Genomic DNA, 16,408 nt, shown 5'->3' on the forward strand with positions numbered 1-16,408 from the left:
CTAGGGTGCGCACTGCATTGCCTGTACAACGGCACAGGAGATAAGTGAATTGACCAGGAGCACGGAAAGATGTTGGCGCGCTAGCGTGCGCCCGCATTACACTGCACAAAGGCACAGGGGATAAGTGATTTGTCCAGAAGCACGGAGCTGCGTTGGCGCGCTCGCGTGCGCACCGCAATACACTGCAGGATTGATTTGTCCAGGAGCACAGAATGGTAAGAGCGTGCGCACCGCATTGCACTGCACAAAGGCACAGGGGAGCAGCGATTTGTCCAGAAGCACGGAACGGTGTTGGCGCGCAAGCGTGCGCACCGCATTACACTGCCCTAAGGCACAGGAGATGAGTAATTTGTCCAGAAGCCCCGAACGGTCTGTTTTAGCCTGCCAGCGTGCGTGCCGCATAATATTGCACAGGGCACTGTAATATTTGAATTGCCCACAACACACAAAGTGTTGGCGTGCTAGCGTGTGCACTGATTACATTGCACATACCTGTCCGGGAGATTAGTGATTCGCCCAGCAGCGCAGCCTGGCTTCTGAAGTGCGGAGGTATATTAGAGAACATTGACAATTCCCATGTTGAAATTGACTTTTTTTATTTTTTATTATTAAAATAATAACGGACATTGACCGGCGACGGTTCCCAGTTTGTGCTGTGAATTAGCTTATTGTTACAAGCTTTGTCCAGAGGGAGTTATTTAAATCCCAGCTTCCCCACCTATGCAAAAAGTGTGGTCTCTATATCTCAATTTGTCAAAATGTTTGATGAGTGAGAGGCGATTTAGAATGCATTATGGTGTCAACAAATACATACATTTGACTGACCCATTGCAACGCACTCATCTCTACATGTAAGGGCTGAGTCTCCCTCAGTTATCCCCCTTGCCACTTCAGCGTATCATTTTACAGCGTTTATTATACCTTTCCAGAGTCAACGTTACTACTTTCATATATGTGTTAGGGGACATTTCACTACACATCACTTGCTAAGGAATTACATTTCCACCGCCTACATGTGGTATATTTAATTTAATGTTGGTTCTGCATATCAGGTGTGGTGTGCTTGTGCATGTCTACTTCTGAACATGCCATTGGGACCAAAGGAGAAATCAAAAGCACCCTTCTCATTATGCATCTTAAATATAGCGCAAATTCGACCCGAAGGTGAAAGAGCGCTGTACATGGTATGTTTCCACATTTATTTGACTTAAATGCGCACTTGTATGTGGATGCCGGTCACGTTTTAGCAAATGAAGCAGCCACATAAACAAAAAACCCAACACCCACAGATACATATTAGTGTTATGCAACAAATAAATGTTAACATATGCCTGTATTTAAGGACATCTCATCCCGTTCTTTAACCTCCAAATGCTGTCTATCTGCCCAGCTTTTGCCTGGAGTTCATGGAAGAAAACATAAGATTCTCTCACAAGAACCACAATTTTCAGTATTTTCCACTTTTAAAAATTAAATAAATACGGACAGGCAACACATTGTTTTCTGTCTGAATTTATCTGTAAGAAACCAGTAAAATTGTAAATCTGGGAGTCTAATCATAATTTAAGAATATTTTGGGCAACTCCAAATTACGTTTGAACTGATGTCTTCTTCTATTTGCTGGTTAGAAATGGTATTTCACAGGAGAAAAAGGCAGACCTTAGCTCATTTTCCCAGTTTTGTACCCGCAGTTGCATCACAATACACGCCTGAAGCTAAAATACTGGAATAGGGGTAAACCTGCCCTAAATTGTCGAAATTGCTTGCACCTGCACCCAAACGTGACGGAGAAGGGAATGATATATTTTTTAAAACAGAACATTTGCAGAAGAGAAAGCTGTGACTACCAAAGATGAGATGCATGCTTCTCACTGCTTTGAATACACTTTCTGAATGGGGTACTAATAATGTCCGCTTGGCATTTCTGCGGCCTGTAAAACGGTGCAGTTGTTCCCCAACTGACACCCTCCCCTTACGGGATAACATAAAAACAAAACAATGACTGGCTGCGACATAACTCACACTCGCAGGAAGCAGATCGTGCTGCGCAGAAAGTGATGCCTCTGCAAGGCTGCGGGGGGGGGGGGGGGGGGGGGGGAGGGTTGAGTTACACAGATATGGAGCGCTAAACATGGGAAACCCAGGCCCTCCAAGGCCCAAGCCCGGTCTGCCAACCCACCCGCGTACCAACCGGGAGCCAGCACAATCAGACCCCGATGACTCTCCCCATGCTGCACCCGACCGGCGCGACATGCGGGACAGGAGTCGGCACCATCATATCTATAGCGCGAACTCGACCCGAAGGTATTGAAGCGCTGTGCCGGAGCACCGATTAACATGACACATTCAGGCACGGGGAGAATAAGTGATATAACCCAAATCACAGGAGGAGGACGCGACCCCCAGGCACGAACCCTGGTTTCCTGCCCCAAAGTCGGCAGTTAAGCCTTCCCCTGCCACGTGGGCGCAACCTCGACCCGAAGGTATTGGAGCGCTGTGCCGGAGCACCGATCTGCATTACACATTCGGGCAGGGGAGATTAAGTAATAGCCTAAGATCACAGGATGTGGACGCAACCCCCAGGCCAGAACCCGTGTCTTGCAGTCGATACCGGACTGCGTGAACTCTGCTCACTATTTCTACCAATCGCATGCCTTTGGAAGCGACCCCGAGTCTCGAACGCTGGTTTCCAACACCAAAGGTATCTCTTGCCGCTACCCCAACACACACGGGAAACTACCCGGGAAGACAGCGACCGACCCTGGCGCATGGAGCCGAATCGCCCCCCCCCCTCACAGCGGACACCCCTCCACTGCAATGGTCTGGCAGTGCCGCTTAAGCTGATGAGAGGAAAAGGTGGGGGCGGGCGGTTGCAGACTCACCATGGCACAGCTCCTGCGCAACCACGGACACGGCTAAACATGAACCGACGCGACCTTGATACCGCGGAGCACACCGCATACCTCCCCCTCATTGCCCCCTACCCAGTCCGCACAGTGTTGGCACTGAACGGAGTGGGTGCCGCTGCCATAGCCCACCCAGAGCTGCCTCTCCCCCCCTCACTGGCGAGCCGCCACCAACCCGAAGCCGGGTTGAGCAACCCCGGCCTCAGTGGGGGGTGAGGGGGGGAGATCACTCATCGCACGTTAAGGCAGCTCCTGAGGACACGACCGATAAGGCGAGACATCGAGGGACAAGAGGGCGAACATCGCGGGGGGACAACCTAAATACCGTTGTCCCCTCCCCCTTTCCCGGAAGTGGGTCAACCGGACGTCCTCCCTGGCTGTGGCCCAGGGACTAGACCGGTGCCTCCCGTGCCTTCTTGTGGCACTAAGGTGGCCGCCCTTTTAGGGGGGGCTACTGCACAACCCCCCCCCCCCCCGCCCGGGCAGCCTTGCAGAGAGAACAGCACTCCCCCAGCAACGGAGACCGCCGCAGGCCAGCCTCGCCCCCATGACCTCATCAGGCCAGAGGCAAGTGGGGGAGGCAATCGGAGGCAGGTGATGCCAATGTAAAGTCAGGGACAGTGGGCAGGTCGGACGAATCAGCAGCCAGAAAGGGGAGAGATAGGAGAACTTCACCAGCTACGTAAACCTCTGCAGACCAGCATCGACCCCAAGCCCTCATCATTTTGGCGGCAAGTGGGGAAGGCGGTCGGAGACAACAGACTCCAATGGAAAGTCAGAGGTAGGGCAGATAGGACAGCAGCCGGAGCAGGGGGAGATAGCAGCACTCATCCGGTTACAGAAATCTCCATGTGGCAAGCCAGCCTCGACCCCCAAGCCTCAGCAGTTCAGAGGCAAGTGGGGGAGCTGGGGGGCCAAATTCAGGCCACAATCAACCACAACACCGGTGTCAAGACCAAGATCTCAGGCGTCAGCGGCAAACCTCTTGCAGCTACCCAGGCAGGCGAAGCATGCAGGGAGAGCATCCGCAGGCATCAGTCTAAGGAGTGATGGGCAGAGCAGATCTCAGACTGCCAGCCTTGGGTGAACTGCAGGTCATCACAGATTCCCTCTGGAGAGGAGAATATCTTCAAACGAGTAAGGAGAATCCGTTTCAAGCGTTGTAATTCCTGTATGTTCCTCGTTACAAAATTATAAAGTAGTTAAGTGGTATGGTATATTCAGTAAGTATATACTCACAAATCTATACATTTCCTGATGTTCTCCTACTTCTGCTGAGTGTTCCACCCAGAAATAGGCAGTATACTTCCCCAAACCTGAAATATCCAACACTGAAAAATTGCAAAATTCCACATTACAGCAAGTTTCTTTTTGTGCACTGAAGAAAAACTAAGAAGTGCAACATTATTTGTGAATGAGGCTAGACACAACTTAGTAACCTGTTTGTAGAAAAAGATGCTGCAAATTCATTGTGGCAATCTGTTATTTCCTGCAGATGATCACGAAAAGGTTTCCGACCATCTGGTATTGTACTGTACAGAAAGTACTGAATAAAGTGCTCTTGGCACAAAAGAGAATCTCTTGAGTGCTCTGAGGTGTTGATGACCTCGAGGGGAAGTCAGGGTTTTTCTCTTGTCCACTCGAGGCACTCTTTTTACGGAGAGCACTCTAACTGCCTTTTATCATTATAAATCCTTTTCATGAGTAGCTTTGACACTGCAGCTCCCCGGTATCAGTCTGGCTTTGCCATTTCCATTACAATCATATGCTCAGAACCCTTTTACTATCTTGCAAATGGCCCAGTCTACATACTAAAATGTGAACTGGAACAGACATATAAATTACTTTGACACACTGCACAATCAACCCAGATAACTCTATTTGCCAGGTGTGCATTCTTGCTGGAGATGTAATGTGTACTTGTACAATTGTACAGTCAAGATAATTTGTTCACGTGGCCTACTGTATTCTGATTAAATAACAACAGTCCAATGACCAGTCATTCTGCAAACTGGTAATATGATGTCATTATTGCTGAATGAATGTTGGGCCTGTGTGAGAAAATACATGGTTTTATGTGATTTCATAGAAAAAAAAATTCATGGAATACTATTACTGACAACTATTTCACCTAAACTGTTAAATTGATATTTGCTGGATAGCAGCCAATTCCTAGAATGTCGTTTTTTTCACATAATTGCCTTTTGCAATGCTTATTTTTTCAGGTGTAAATGCAATGGTTGCAGGTCTTATGTTCAGACATATTTTTGCCAGAGGTATTAATTTCATGCTATACTTCAGAGGAAATTATTTCAGATTTATATTTTTACATTGTCAAACATTAACTTCCAATGCTTTCAATTTACTGACCCCCTCACCACCCCAAAACACCATCCATCCCTGCCTCGCTCACAAACCCTAAATACGGTCCATCTCTTCCCGCTAAAAACCTGTCAGCATCCCTAACCTACACACATCCCCGACCCCTACACTCCACCTTTTCCTGAACCCTCAAAGCCCTTTCTACCTCTTAACTCCACCAATCCCTGAACCCAGAAAACCCTCACAGCAACTAAATTACAGCCATCTATGACTCCTCAAAACCTCTTTCTATGCCTAAATCTCGCCCATCCCTGAACCCTAAAACTACTCACCACCCCTAAACGTCACTCATTTCTGAACCCTAAAAACCCCTCACCATTACTAAACTTCACCTATTCCTGGACCCTAAAAACTCTTTCTACCTCTAAACTCCACCCATCACTGAACCTTAAAAGCCCTCACTATCCTTAAACTCCACCGATTCCTGAACCCTATACATCCTTTTCTAATCCAAACTCCACTCATCCTAAACCCTTAAAATCCTTCATTGCCTCTAAACTACACCCATTCATGATCCCTAAAAGCATTTTCTATCCTTAATCTCCACTCATCTGTGAACCCCAAAAAGCCTCACCACCCCTAAACTCTGCCCATTCCTGATCCCTAAAAACCTGCCACCACCCCTAAAGTTCACCCATCTCTGAACATCATCCATCCCAGAACTCAAACACTCCTCACTACCCCTAAACTCCACCCAAGTTTAAAGTAATTATGGATTGGATTTTTCCCTAAAATTGTCTTTCCTTAAAATTGGTTTTCCATAATTTGGTTTCTTCCAATGGGGTTTCTCAGTTTTCGTTTTCCATAAATTCACATAGATTAAAAATGCATAGCAGCCTAAAAAGAGAACTTTAATATTCCAATAGCCCAAAGAAAACACTGAAACAAAATCACTAGGTGTGAAGGTGCCTGAAATCAAAAATGCAAGGTCTCACTGACTACATAATAGATGTCAACCAAAGTCACATTACTACTGCCACATCTGTAAGACCAGTCCACAAAACACGTATACTCACGGAACCGCAGAATGGTGAAATCTAAATCTAAAATGAATACATGAAACAGCCACCTACATGCAATAGCAAATATCAAAAGTAGACTTTTAGTGTGTGATGTAATACCCTGAGTGACCAATGGTATGTACAGACGTGGGTCGGTTGATCACTGCACCACTGAAACCCAGCTGCACCCAGCTAAAGAAGCCCGGTAAGGCTGAAACAGGTCTTGAGTTGCTTATGTTCCAGTGCAGAAAAGACCCAGGGGCATATGTACAAGCCCTTATCACCACGGGAACGTCACGTTTTGTGATGTTTCTATGGCGATAGAGGCTTTGCCTTATTTACAAGGCAGCATTGATCCTCTTAAAGGGGCTTAACGCTGCCTTGTAAATAAGGTCCCCTTTCACGCTATGCTTAGCGTGAAAGGGGTGGGCAGGGGGTGTTGAGGTGGGTGTTGCACCGCAACACCCATTGATTTTGACGCTGCCCCATATTTACAAGGGAAGCGCAAATAGGAGGCGGCGCCAAAATTAAGACCAGGGAAAACCTGGTCTTAAGTTAGTGAAGCAAGGAGAAATGCTTTATTTCTCCTCGGTTTTGCGTTTTCCATGTGTGCCGCCGTGTGCAGCACACATGAAAAAAGCAAAATGCCTTGGATTGTTTATGTGTAGGAAGGTGACGTTTCCTGCACATAAAGTATCCTTTAAAAAAAAATCACATTTTGTAACTTTCGTGTGTGCTGCATTAGGCAGCACACATAGAAGTGACAAAACGGCATTTATAGATTGTTTGTGTGCAGGAAAGGACACCTTCCTTCACATAAACAGTCCTCCCCTGCACGCAGACACCCTTGCACTATGGTGCAATGGTGCGTGGGTTGGTGCTACACTGCTAAGTGTAGCACCAGTGCAGGGGGAAACGCAAGGCCGCACCATATCCTTGTAAATTTGGTGCAGCCTTGCGTTTCTGAAGTGGCGGAGTGAGGCATTAGGCCATGATGGCTAACGCCTCACTCCGACACTCCCTCTAGTTTGGCAATTTCGGCTGGACTGTCCATGTTGGAGTAGGACCAGAACAGACGGATTTGCATCTGGCTGAGTCTAATCTGAGGTGGGAAAGATAATGATAAGTTGGAATGCTGTATCGAGTAATTGCCAGTTGCCTTCAGAATCAACAAATCTGCAACACGTCTGTCATTCCGTAATAATTCACAACTTCTGTGCTCCATAAACGCGGATGTCTTCGAAACCTATTCAACCACACATTGCAGTACACCTTTGAGACCCAATTTACCGGCAGCACTGAAGGATATTGAATGCATTGGAACCTAGCAACAGCATCCTTTGGGAAGAGCCGCAGTACATGGAGGTGCAACTACAGCTGGCTCATGCCCCCATCAGCCAGGCCAGGAGAAGGAGCAAAGCACGGAGGAGACTGCAGTTCAAACAGTGGAACAAGCTGTATTAGTTCACCAGCCACCACCATATCAAAGGTATTGCCCAATAAAGCACCTTAACACAAACCTTCTACGCAGGATAAAACATCACATCAGAACCAAAAAGAAGACATTTGAGGCCATCTCTACTGAGACAAAAATATGTGTGTTGATCCTATGGCTCGGCTTCCCTTCAGAGAAACTCACTCAGGGGCATATCAGCAACAACCGGCGATAATTATCGCTAAGCGCACTTAGCGCTAGGATAATTATCACCGGCTAGCGTGGATTTTTATCGCTGAGATAGCGTGCTATTAGCAACACTTATCTCAAAAGTGATAAAAATCCTAGCGCTAACTGCCAAACGTGAGATTATCGCTGGAAACCCAGCGATAATCCCACGAAGTTTGGCGATAGCTTGCTGATAGGGCCTCACATACTTAGCCATGATATCCACCTTCCATAGGATTTCATGGCTTAGTCAGTTTCAAAGCAGGCGTAAGGAAAGTAGCGAAACAGAGGTTATCGCTACTTTTCCTGTCGCTATGCTGCTTTGCGTGAGGCTTGATAATAGGAGAAATGTCGCTTAGCGGAATTTCTCCCGTTATCTTGGGAACACCCACTTTGCATCTCATTAGAGATGCAAAGATGGGCGTTAGGAATTCAGGTGCTAAGGCAAGGTTTCACGCCATATCGTGACCTTGCTAATATAGCGATAAAATTATCGCTGCTTTTCGGCCGAAAACAGCCGGAAAAGCGGCGATAATTTTATATCGCTGCCCTGTAGATATGCCCCTTGGCATTTCACAGCTTTCATCAATATGACGTAGGTATTTATAGCACACACAAAAACTGAGAGCATCTAGGCACAAAATGGAAGGAAATCACGGGTCCTGCATCCAGACATCAAAGTCTAGACCATTTCTAAGTATATTGATATTGCTTGGGATATCCAGCTCCGTAGGGGTGGGTTTCCGGTGGGAAGTTTCCTACACGGAATCCTTCTTTTAGCCCTCTAAAATGTTAGTGGAGTAAGAAGCAGGTGGTCCCCATATCAGGGATTACTTGACGAATCATACATCAAGAGTCTTTATTTCAAGTGTTAACAACGTAGATAGTTTTGTGGGCAATGCCTACCATCTTAAAACTGAATTCACCCCCAAACCATCAATGCATGGCCTTCTTCAGGCGGCAGACAAGCGCAACCCCTGTGTTACACGTTTTACCACGATTCATCCATCGCACGCTAAAAATAATCGGACAAGACAAAAGTGTCTTTCACAAAATATGTCTGTTTCTTCCACATAATTGCCATGGACTGCATCAGACTCAGCCTGTATACGCCTGTGAAACTCTTCTTGTGCCTATCACAAAGGGAAGAAGATGGAAATGCAAACCATAGATAACATACTGACCCCAGTTGTGCATTAATCGCAGCTGACAATCAGGGGCAGCTTCCGTTTTCTGAATGTGAACTTGTTCCATAGGGGAGCAGGCAAATGGTGCCCGCGCCCCGGTGCCCTTCACAGGATGCCACTTTTTGGAAATGTGACTGAAGGTATGAAGGGTCTAATGTTCACTCACATGCATTCAGAGGGATTCCCAAACGTAATCACCACTAGGCATGAGTGAAATTTAAATGACACTGGGAAATTTCATGTAATTTGGAGAATTTAGCAAAATTCCCAAAATTATGCCACATTGTGTAATTAAGTTTGCGGCAAAATTATAGCACTGGAGTGAGAACAACGCAAACAGCCAGAATGAAAGCAGATATTGCTTGTGGCAATTATGTTTTTTATGCTTTTGTTAAGCACAAAATGCATCATCGCATTAAAAATTAGCACGAGGAAGCATTTTATGCTGAAATACAGAGCTTAATTATGGATTTGCATTTTGCGCAATTTCATGAAATTTCATGTAATCTTCTCAAAATTGTGCGTAATTGCATAAAAGCAAATTAGGCAATTTTTGCGCGCCCCTAATAAGTGCCTCATTTATACTAATAGGGCAGAGATTATGCAGATCCTACCAATTGCTATTTTTGTACTGTGATGCATATGTGCATCTGTTCTGCAGAAATAATCTCAGGTCGCATTGTATATGCTGCGCAAAAACTGCATCTGGGATGTGACTTGAGACGGGTGCACGAGACCATTGGTACTCATTGTAGCTGCAACTTTGTGCTTTGCTCATTTGGACCCTAATATTCTTAAAACACTGTAGGCTGCCAGCTGCTGCTTTTAATTCAAGCAATTGGCTAAGTCTGTCATACATATTCCAAGCCTCTGCAGAACAGGCTCTGCAGTACAGCTTCCCCTTTGTGCACAGCATGCAGCAAGAGATCAGGCAGATAAAGGTCCCTTTCTATGGGGTGTCTCAAGCCTCGAGTGCACTGGGGTGCTCACTTGGCTCCCATGCAGTGGGGAGGCAGGTTTAGGATTTCCTTTTATTGGCTCGGTGTGATATATCATCTCCAAGGAGCAAAGACTGCTGAGTGAGTTCATCGCTTTTAACAAGTGCAAGCACTGGCAGAAGACATTTACAACACATGCACTGTAGCCAGGCCAAGAAATGGACATACAACTGTTGCTCCAAGCTCTCTCTACCCTCTTTTTAATGCAGATCTATCTGTTCTTAATGCAGATCTGTCTGTTCTTAATGCAGATCTGTCTCTTCTTAATGCATATCTGTCTGCTCCTAATGCAGATCTAGCTGTTCTTAATGCAGATCTCTCTGTTCTTAATGCTGATCTATCTGTTCTTAATGCAGATCTATCTGTTCTTAATGCAGATGTCTGTTCTTAATGCAGATCTGTCTCTTCTTAATGCACATCTGTCTGCTCCTAATGCAGATCTAGCTGTTCTTAATGCAGATCTCTCTGTTCTTAATGCAGATCTATCTAATCTTAATGCAGATCTGTCTGTTCTTAATGCAGATCTGTCTCTTCTTAATGCACATCTGTCTGCTCCTAATGCAGATCTAGCTGTTCTTAATGCAGTTCTCTCTGTTCTTAATGCTGATCTATCTGTTCTTAATGCAGATCTGCCTGTTCTTAATTCAGATCTCTCTGTGAGGCAGAAAAACAGGGCAAGTGACTCAAGGTTTATCATTCTAACTAATCCATGTGGAGGTTGATCAATACTGAGCACCTACACTAATCCTTTGTGGAGGTTGATCCACCTACAATAATACTGTGCACCTACACTAATCCTTTGTGGAGGTTGATCCATCTATAACAATACTGTGCACCTACACTAATCCTTTGTGGAGGTTGATCCACCTACAACAATACTGAGCACCTACACTAATCCTTTGTGGAGGTTGAGCCATCTATAACAATACTGTGCACCTACACTAATCCTTTGTGGAGGTTGATCCACCTACAACAATACTGAGCACCTACACTAATCCTTTGTGGAGGTTGAGCCATCTATAACAATACTGTGCACCTACACTAATCCTTTGTGGAGGTTGATCCACCTACAACAATACTGAGCACCTACACTAATCCTTTGTGGAGGTTGATCCACCTACAACAATACTGAGCACCTACACTAATCCTTTGTGGAGGTTGATCCACCTACAACAATACTGAGCACCTACACTTATCCTTTTTGGAGGTTGATCCACCTACAACAATACTGTGCACCTACACTAATCCTTTGTGGAGGTTGATCCACCAACAATAATACTGTGCACCTAAACTAATCCTTTGTGGAGGTTGATCCACCTACAATAATACTGTGCACCTACACTAATCCTTTGTGGAAGTTGATCCACCTACAATAATACTGTGCACCTACACTAATCCTTTGTGGAGGTTGATCTTGATCCACCAACAATAATACTGAACACCTACACTAATCCTTTGTGGAGGTTGATCCACCTACAATAATACTGAGCACCTACACCAATCCTTTGTGAAGGTTGATCCATCTACAATAATACTGAGCACCTACACGAATCATTTGTGGAGGTTGATCCATCTACAATAATACTGTGCACCTACACTAATCCTTTGTGGAGGTTGATCCATCTACAATAATACTGTGCACCTACACTAATCCTTTGTATTGGTTGAAGCACCTACACCAGTCCTTTGTGGATGGTGATGCACTTACACTAATCCTTTGCAAAATCATGGGGCCTACTCACAAAGGTCAATTTACATGTGAGTAAACTTTTAAGCACAAATGGGGTAATGTGATCTTACAATTTGTACTAACTGTATTTCTTTTGGCTACTCACCATTGCTGCATGTAAAGTTCTATAAAGTCTATACTTACATATCTTCATGCCCTCAATTCAGGAGGTGGAGTCTGCATAAACGTAATTTACAACTGTAAAGGTAATACTAGTAACTTTACAAGTTACACCCTTAATTTACATTCTGTACACTTGGCAGAGACCTCCGCAACTTGGGTAAAGGCGTCTGCAACTGGGATGGAGACCACTGCATTCAGGAGGTAAACCTCCGCATGGAAGGAAATAAGAGAATTTTATACACCAGAACCAAATAATGCACACCTGATACCCATTCCCTTCCAGCAACAGAAAAACTGCCCATGCAATAGGAAAGGATGCGGCCTAACAGATAGAGCGATCCACTTCGAAGTTGGGAAACCAGGTTTGTGTCTCGACAGGGCCGCTCAACAGCCTTTGATTCTGGGCAAATCACTTAATCTCCCCATGCCTAACAAAAAAGAACGTGCCCATCTGTAACGCAACTGGTGCTCATTTAAAGTGCTCTGATACCTTTGGGTCGAATTCGCGCTATATAAAACTCCCCAAAAATAAATAAATAAAACAATCAGCTTTTTTCCTCTTTGTCTTTCAGCTCCTGCAGCCACCTCAATCTGTCTGAAGGATGCAGACCCTACATTTCAAGAGGAAAATACATTTCACTGTGGAGGAGAAAGCCCCGTAGGCAAATTTGTGGTAACATATTACAAAAAATTACATGTTCCACGTCCATCCACCTTCAGTGGATCTCGGAAAGCAGCCTTATGGCAGAAGATGACAGACTCTGTCAATGCACTGGGGGAAGATACATCATGGAGGAAATGGAAATATAAGAGGGGGCGTGTGAATGAGAGGTTCTGCAGGATTTGTATGTTATTTTATGTTAAATTAGCTTATAATGAACATGAATCCACCGCAAAGGAGTATCTCAGCACAGCAGAGACCAACAAGCGGGGTAGCCATGGTATTAGAATAGTTAGGTTTTGAGAAGTTTTCTGAAGAGAAGGTGATCAGTGCACTTTTATATGTGAGTAAGAAGTTTGTTCCAGTATCAAGGGGCCAGATAGGAGAAGGCTCTGCCGTGGGAACGAGCTTTACTGATTCATGGTACAGTAAGAAATTACTTGTCCATTGATCTCAGAGGCCTGCCTGGCAGGTAAGGAATGAGTTTCTCCACTAAGTAGCTGGGACCCTTGCCAGTTAGCGCATTATGCACTATGCAGCAGATTTTAAAAGTAATTCTTCTATGCACAGGAAGCCAATGGAGTGAGCACAATAGGGGAGAGGAGGCAGATCTATCCGACAAATTTTGGATTGGACGGGCCGCTGCATTTTGAACCACCTGGTGTTTATCCAATAGAGACTCATTAACGGCGGCTCAAAGAGCATTACAATAGTCAAAGTGACTGATCACCAAAGCCAGATGGTTGCATCAGGATGCAGCTGGCAAAAGCTCTTTCTGGAGAGGCACTGGGATCTGATCTCCATCTCATCCCCTGCTGTGCAATCTCCAACACACTCCTCCCAAGAAGGTGTATCTCTGGTCTTCTCTCACTCGGAGAACACCCCTGATGAGGAACAGGTATCCCCATTCATCATTCCCCCTGCCTTCACAACTGCTTAGGTGGCATCCCTTGCTGTGCAGTACAACCTGCTAGCCATGTCAGATGGCCATGCATGTGGAGACGGGGATGGTAATGTGACTCTCTCTGAGGATAATAGGGAAGAGAGTGTGCGAGGCAACATGGTTTGGCCATAAAGATAACCGAGGCAATAAGCAAAACATGCCAATGTCACACTTCACAGCAAATGCAAGCAAAAGATTCTACAAAGGCACCTCAGCGTATGAGGGACACACCACCTCCCTACCTCAAACCTCTGCCACAACCACCTCTAACTACCTTCACCTGCACCACCTCCATCTCCAAAACTATCACATTAAAAACAACCAACTCAACCAGAACTTAACCACCCACAACACAAGTACGATCTCTAAATATTTTACCACTAGCGTAGTGTAGGTGAAGTAGTAGGATAACCCTCCCCGAAAATACTTTGTGAACTTTCTCAACTCTGTCCCGAACACCCTCACTGACAGATGTTTGTATCCATTTTTCTATAAAATACCAGCGCTTTCATTTGATGGTGAAGGCTCTGACATATTCTTCAACTGCTGCTGCTGTTCTTCACTGGCTTTGGAAGAGGGAGAAGATGCCTGTGCAAGTGGAGCAGCTGGAGGCCCTAACTGTATAGGGCCTTCTATTGTTAAAGACGGGGTGTAAGAGGGGGTGGGCACAAGCCCAGATGGTGATGGGACCTGCTCTTCGGACAGAATTGGTTGATCTTCCCCATGGCCTCGGGGAGCCCCAATATCTACCTGCTTCTGGCTAGCTATCCCTACTGTTGTTTAATAAGATATGATTTCTTCCCAAAATAGCTGGGACTCAGGCAACAAAAGGAGAAGAAAGGGTGTTTAAATAGAGTTGTTTTGCTTGCCTAATTCAGTGCTTAAAGTTCAAAAAGAGGATTTGCAACATCTTCAAGACATTGCCTATCTTAAAGTATATTTTACAATGCAAAAAAGCGTTCTAAAATATTATATCTTGTTGAGTTTAGTGTGCAGTTCTGAAACATTTATATACAGATTGTGTGTATTTTGACATTTTTATTGGTAACAACTATGATGGTTTGAAAGTAAGGTAGGGTTTCGAAAAGAAAAGAGCACCATGATGGGGGAGAATAGTGTTGTTATGTTGAGGGAATGACCATGAAATGGCTGACTTCCTCTTCCTATATATAATTTCCTGTTTGCTGCTGTAGGCAGAGGTCTCATTCCCCCCAAATTCCAGCGATTTCCACACCACATGTGGGGCTGAGACTTTGCATGTGGAAGGGAACCCTCCACACGTACAGCAGGTACCACTACATGCAGGAAGGACCCTGCATGTAGAGAAAAGCCCAAAACAATTTATAGAGTCACAAAAATAATGAGATACTCTTTGTGTAATTTTTGTGTTGAAAGTAAGGTTTTTACTATGTTAGTTCTAGAAAATGAGAGTACTATGTCACAATTTGTACTTGATAATTGTTGTTAATGAAAATATTTTGAATGTTATTGAAAATGAAGAGCCAAATTATGTTTAACCAGAGCACAGCATGTACGTTGATGGGATTATTTAAAATAAACAAAGTTTTCTCAGGATGGTATATATGAACAGTGTGGTAGTCCACCATTCATCGTTGATAAGAGGCTGTCCAACCACATAAATGGAGCAACCATACTTGTTGAACAAGAAAATTATGATTTAATTAGCCAATCCGACACCTTAACACCCTGACCTCTTCTGTACCCTACCCCGGGTACCTGGATGTGGACATAGATCGGAATCAATATTTGTATGTAAACCCCATCTCCTTGCAATGTTGTGCAGGCTATAACAATCTTGCACACAACTTCTGAGGAGTACACAAGCACACCCCTGTATGGTCCAGGCATCAAGGATCCCAAACATGCATTTAATAATGACAAACCTATGTATGTATGTGTGCTCTATTGTACTTCTGCTGAGGTACTGTGGTTGGATGTTTGTATGGTGTGAGTAGATGGGGAGAGACAGCAAAACTGACATCACTTGCAACAAAAACACAAGATATGTTACATAAAGGGCCCTCTAGTCAAAATGTAATACATCATGCCTACATACATGCTGTAGGTATACTGTGTGTGTGCGTGTATTGTGTTGTAGTCATTAATGAGTATGTTTGAGATGCCATTGCCAGATTCACATGTTGCCCCATGTCACCAAAGTCCCCAGCAATGAAGTGATGTGCAAGAGGTTAATAACAGAAGATACAGCCATTGCGTAATGTTCCAGGATTGGAAGCGTGCACATCAGTGAAGCATCCCCTGCATGACAGACGGCTTGAATTGCCAGGATTGTCTGCTGCAGAAAAGGTGTACTGTGTGGTGATTTGGCTTATGTGCCATGTGGGTGCAGTCAACGTCATCTAATGCATGATGTAAATGGGCAAAAGCATAAAATTCCCTTGTCACACTTTGCCTTTTTGCCGTTGACAGTGGCATGTCAATAAATTGGCCTGGAAGTGGGGGCTGGACTGCAGGGTCAAGAATGAATTACATATGGGTAGGTCCAAACTGAGGTAGCATGGTGGGCAAAAGAGCGTTGGGTTAGAAATACTACCCCGAGTAATTGCCGGTGGTTAGACAAACTGCAAGCATTCCTCCTATCACCTTCTATGTGTCTGAGGTACCTCCCTAAGTGTCAAGAGAATGTCCAGACATGATTTCCATGGTCACTGTGTCACTGGTACCAAGCCACACCCAACTGAAGAAACCCAATCAGGGTGGGTCTTGGTTTGCTTGTGTTCTGATTAGGCCTGGGCAAAATTTCCATTCCGTTCGCGGAATTTGCGATAATTTG

At 45.0% G+C, this 16,408-nt stretch overlaps 1 long non-coding RNA gene across 1 annotated transcript; it reads left to right on the forward strand.

Moving 5' to 3' along the window:
• The first annotated feature begins 3,166 nt into the window (after positions 1-3,166).
• On the forward strand, positions 3,167-15,175 carry LOC146788973 (uncharacterized). The gene is made up of 2 exons (XR_014970008.1): positions 3,167-4,043; positions 12,562-15,175. It is a non-coding gene; the product is annotated as an uncharacterized LOC146788973 (long non-coding RNA).
• Positions 15,176-16,408: the final 1,233 nt, after the last annotated feature.

This window comes from Triturus cristatus, chromosome 10 (assembly GCF_964204655.1).
Source record: "Triturus cristatus chromosome 10, aTriCri1.1, whole genome shotgun sequence".
Lineage (NCBI taxonomy): Eukaryota > Metazoa > Chordata > Amphibia > Caudata > Salamandridae > Triturus > Triturus cristatus.